Genomic DNA, 6,000 nt, shown 5'->3' on the forward strand with positions numbered 1-6,000 from the left:
AACCCACTTTTCACATCCATCACTTATTTTACTCCACCTAATCCTTGAATTTATACATTTATATTCCCTCTTTTCCTGCCATAACTTATCCTTCAACATTATTGCTACTCCTTCTTTAGCTCTAACTCTATTTGAAACCCCTGACCTAATCCTATTTATTTCTCCCCACTGAAACTCCCACCCTCTTCAGCTATGTTTCACTTAAAGCAAGGACATCCAGCTTCTTCTCATTCATAACATCCACAATCATCTCTTTCTTATTATTAGCACAACATCCATGCACATTCAAACATCCCACTTTGACGGTTTTCTTCTTCTTTCTTTTTAGTAGGCTATACAGGAAAAGGGGTTACTAGCCCATTGTTCCTGGCATTTTAGTTGACTTTCACAACATGCATGGCTTACTTAGGAATGATTCTTATTCCAATTCCCCATGGATGTGAAAGGAAAAGCAATAAGAACAAGAACTTTCAACACACCAGCCGTATCCCACCAAGGAGGGGTGGCCCAAAAGGAAAAACGAAAGTTTCTCCTTTTACATTTAGTAATATATACAGGAGAAAGGGTTACTAGCCCCTTGCTCCCAGCATTTTAGCCGCCTCTTACAACACGTATGGCTTACGGAGGAAGAATTCTGTTCCACTTCCCCATGGAGATAACAGGAAATAAACAAGAACAAGAACTATTAAGATAAAATCAAAGAAAACTCAGATGAATGTGTATACATAAATGTGTACATATATGTGTAGTGTGATCTAAGTGTAAGTAGAAAGTAGCAAGACGTATGTGAAATCTTGCATGTTTATGAGACAGAAAAAAAGACACCAGCAATCCTACCATCATGTAAAACAATTACAGGCTTTCGTTTTACACTTACTTGGCAGGATGGTAGTACCTCCCTGGGTGGTTGCTGTCTACCAACCTACTACTGTTATACAGTGGACCCTCGAGTTTCGGCAGCATCGAGTTTCGTGAAATTCGACCTTCGGCAAGTTTTTTTGGCAAAATTTGGCCTCGTGTTTTGGCGACCATCCGGTACCCATCCGCCCGTCACCGGGCACACCAAACCAGTCTCCCACACCATTCACGCTCAGTGTGCCATTGTTTACCAACACATGACCATCACCCCGCGGGTTCATACAATACATTTCATAATAATCCATTGTTTTTTGTGCTTGCATCTGCTAAATAAGTCATCATGGACCCAAGGAAAGCTAGTGCAAGCGCTTTGGTAAACAAAGTGAGGAATACGATCCAGAGGGATTTTGAAGGGTTTGAGGCAGACCCTGTCCCTGCTGACCCTCTGCCTGTTGTGGAAGGTGTTGTGGCATTGGGCAAGTCCATGGGGTTGGAGGTGAGTGACGGGGATGTGGAAGAGTTGGTGGAGGACCACAGGGAAGAGCTAACCACTGACAAACTGCAAGAGCTTGAACTGGAACAGCATCAGACCACAGCCGAAGAACTTGCTTTAGAGGAGGAGGAAAAGAGAGTGAAGGAGGTTCCTTCTTCAGTGATTAAGGACATGTGTGGAATGTGGAATGAGTTGCAAAGTTTTGTTGAAAAGTATCACCCTGACCAAGCTGAAACAAGCCATATCTGCAACATGTACAATGACAGTGTTGTGTCCCACTTCAGGGAAATCTTAAAGAAACGCCAGAAAAAGACCTCTCTGGACAGATATTTTGTGCGACAGGGGTCCAGTGACTCTCAAGTTGTTCCCAGTGGCAATAAAAGAAGAAGGGAAGTAACCCCAGATAAGGACTTGCTACCTAAAGTCCTAATGGAAGGAGATTCTCCTTCCAAACAATAGTGTACACCTTCCTCCTATCCCCTCCTCCCGTCTTCCATCCACCCAGAAGTCTTCAGTAAAGGTAAGTGTAATGTTATTATTATTTTTTATATGTATGTACTTGATTCTCATTGATTTCAGTATATAAATTTTTATTTAATTTGAAAAAAAATATTTTTTAATATTTTTGGGTATCTGGAACGGATTAATTTTATTTCCATTATTTCTTATGGGAAAATTGGTTTCGAGTTTCGTGAATTTTGACTTTCGGCAGGCTCTCTGGAACGGATTTATCACAAAACTTAGGGGTCCACTGTATTACAGTGGACCCTCAGATATCGGCCATTCCTGTTATCAGCCAACTTGGTCGTTGGCCGGTTTTTCGGCTCCTGGTGATTGACCATTATTTCAGTGATTGTACGTTTCGGATGCATCCATCCACCAGCTGGGGCAACTTGCACGTCAGTCTGTCTGTGTGTCTTGGTGTGTGAGGCAGCTTCTGCTCATACATCCAAACATTGTGCTTGTTTTCCACTGTTTTTTTTGCAGTGCAACTGTGAAATAAATAACCATGGCTCCAAAGAAAGTTCCTAGTAAAGTTCTTGTAGTAAAGAAGGTGAGAAACACCATGGAATTTAAGCATGAAGTGGTTGATAAATACGAGATGGGTATGCGGGTGCTGGAACTTGTCAGGATGTTAGGTGAAAAATAAATCTACCATTACATCTATCCTGGCAAATAAACAACTAATCAAGAACACTAATGTTGTGAAAGAAGTAACTTTTATAATGAAACAAAGGTCACCAATAATGGAAGAGATGGAAAAGTTGTTATTGTGGATTAAGGAAAAACAGTTAGTGGGAGATAATGTGGTTTGAGAGGTTTAAGAAGCGTAGTGGCATTCAGAGTGTCATAAGGCATGGAGAGACTGCAAGTCCTGACACGTAAGCAGCTGAAAAGTACATACAGGAGTTCAAGGACTATGTAAAGGCTGAACAATTAAAACCCTAACAAGTGTTTAATTGTGACGAAACAGGCCTGTTTTGGAAGAAAATGCCAAACAGGACCTACATCATGCATGAGGAAAAGGCACTGCCAGGACACAAGCCTATGAAAGACAGGCTTACTCTTTTGTTGTGTGTGTTAATGCTAGTGGGGATTTTACAGTGAAGCCTTTACTGGTGTAGCACTCAAAAAATCCCAGTGTGTTCAAGAAAAGCAATGTCGTCAAGAATAGATTGTGTGTGATGTGGAAAGCTAATCATAAGGCATGGGTCACGAGGCTAATTTTCAGAGTGGGTTAATGATGTGTTTGGCCCAAGCGTGAAAAAAATACCTCCTGGAAAAGAAATTGCCACTCAAGTGCCTCCTGGTACTGGACAGTGCTCCTGCACACCCTCTAGACTTGGAAGACCAAAAGCAGTGTTTGAAAAGTGCTTTGACCCTAAGAGAGTTCTGGAAAGATCACTTCACTATCCTCAATTGCTTAAGCTTTATAGGTAAGGCTTGGGAGGGAATGACTTCCAGGACTTTGAACTCTGCTTGGAGAAAATTATGACCAGGTTGTGTCCAAGAGAGGGATTTTGAAGGTTTCTAGGCTGACCCTGATGCTGCCAGCCCTGTGGACTCTATTGTGGCTCCGGGGAAGTCTCTGGGGTTGGAGGTGAGTGGCGAGGATGTGGAAGTGTTGGTGGAGGACCACAGGGAAGAGCTAACCACTGAAGAACTGCAAGAGCTTCAACTCTAATGGCAGCAGACTGCAGCTGAGGAACTTGCTTCAGAGGAGGAGGAAGAGGGAGTGAAGGAGGTGCCTTCTTCAGAGATTAAAGAGGTGTGTGCAGTGTGGACTAGGGTGAAAGCTTTTGTAGAGAAACCACCCTGGCCAAGCTGAAACAAGCCATATCTGCAACATTTTCAGTGACAAAACCCTGTCCCACTTCAGGGAAATCTTAGATGCCAGAAACAGACCTCTATGGAGGGGGATTCCTCTTCCAAACACTAACTCCTCCCTCTTTCCTTCTCCCTATCTTCCAGAATCCAGCATTAGCCTTCAATAAGGTGTGTAATACTTATGTAATTGTTAAAAAAATTATTTTTTTTTGTGTGTATATTTTTGTCTGGAACAGATTAATTGTATTTCCATTAATTCTTATAGGAAATATTATTTCGGTTTTCAGCCATTTCGGTCTTAGACCGAGCTTCTGGAACAGATTACGGCCAATAACCGAGAGTCCACTGTATATTATACTGTATTATATTTGCAAAATGTGCCCAACCTGTACAGGTCATAAAGCACTACAGTTGATGTTCTCATCAGTTATATTGACGTCTCAGATGAGTGATGTGCAAGCCTGTTCAAACTCGAATTACCAATGTACAATCACTGCATAACAGTCTCATCTATCCACCATAAAAGGTAAATAAAATTACTTTACTATATTTTAACTTCTTTATTTTTGGTGTTTATTATATCTATGAATGATTTGTATAGTAGACAACCACCTTCATGCCAGTTAGGCTCCAGAAAAATGTCACTACACATGTATGTGAAAGAGTGATGGGTGGGGTGAACAACTTATGGGAAAAAAATGGGTTACATGCTGTTACACCTCCAAAAAAAGCCATACAGTATTTATAAACTGAATATTAATCATGCTTTTTTGACAGTTTACATTGTGGACGTTTCTTGTTAATCTAGAAATGTGTGGAGAGAGTTCATGTTGTCCTACTAGGCCTGGCTGGATGTTGTGAGGTTTAGATCCTCAGTTATGTTTAACTTAAATGAGTTTTTCAACGTTAAATTTGTGAAATGTGCTTTTTTTTTTTTTTAACATGTCGGCCGTTTTCCAGTGAGGCAGGATGATCCAAAAAGAAAAAAAAATTTCATCATCATTCAACACTTTCACCATCACTCATACACAATCGTTTAAAGTGCAAGCATTGTACTTCCCATTTCCAGGACTTAATTCCAGCTAACTGGTTTCCCTGAACCCCTTCACAAAATATTACCCTACTCACAATCCAACAACTCCTCAGGTCCCATAAACCATTCATCTCCATTCACTCCTATCTAATATGCTCATGCATGCTTGCGGGAAGTCTTTTTATGTGCCCATAATGTATGCTTGCTGGAAGTACTTTTTATGTGCCCATAATGTATGCTTGCTGGAAGTACTTTTTATGTGTCCATAATGTGTACTATCAAGACCACTGTAAAGGAAATTTGTATGATGTGTACCCAAAACCTAAATAAAAAACTTGTTAGATAAACTTAAGTAAAGCTCTTGAGGGGAAATGTTTCCAAATTATTATTACAATCAAATTTAAGAGCTAAACCCTTGTTTTCCATAGAAAATGGGTAGACACTCCTTCCAGAGAGAATGGATCCAGCTAATACAATGTGTGGAGCTATTATTTTTTCAGAGGGTTTTCTTGTATGTTTGTTAAAAACTCTTAGACTTTTGCTTTTGTTCCTCTTCTTAGCACCTCCAGTATTACTAGCATTCCCTTTTTATACCATGGTTAATATCCAGAGACAAGACAAGGTGATAAAAAGAATGATAGAGTAAATGAGTAGGTGGGTGGTAAGCAAGGTGGCAGTGTGGGGCTGGGAATGAGGCAGGCAAGCTGGCAGCCAGCCACCAGTCTTGAGACAGTGAACAGTGAACATCTCCTTTCAGTCACTCATGGAAAGAGTAAGGTGATGAGGATAAAAAAAAATTAGGTAACAAAAGATTGGATATCAGGCTGGAGGGAGAGAGTATGGAGGGGGTGAATGTATTCAGATATTTAGGAGTGGACGTGGCAGCAGATGGGTCTATGAAAGATGAGGTGAATCATACAATTGATGAGGGGCAAAAGGTGAGTGGTGGAGTCTGTGGAGACAAAGAATTTTGTCTATAGAAGCAAAGAGGGGAATGTATGGGAGTACAATTATACCAATGCTCTTTTGGGTGTGAAGCATGGAGAAGGCTGGAGGCAGTGGAGATGTCGTGTCTGAGAGCAATGTGTGGTGTGAATATAATGCAGAGAATTCATTGTTTGGAAATTAGGAGGAGGTGCAGAATTACCAAAACTATTATTCAGAGGGCTGAGGAGGGATTGTTGAAGTGGTTCAGACATGTAGAGAGTATGGTGCAAAATAGAATGACTTCGAGTGTATAAATCCATAGTGGAGGGAAGGCGGGGCAGGGATTGGCCTAGGAAAGGTT

This window comes from Cherax quadricarinatus, chromosome 33 (genome assembly GCF_038502225.1).
Source record: "Cherax quadricarinatus isolate ZL_2023a chromosome 33, ASM3850222v1, whole genome shotgun sequence".
NCBI classification, from domain to species: Eukaryota; Metazoa; Arthropoda; class Malacostraca; order Decapoda; family Parastacidae; genus Cherax; species Cherax quadricarinatus.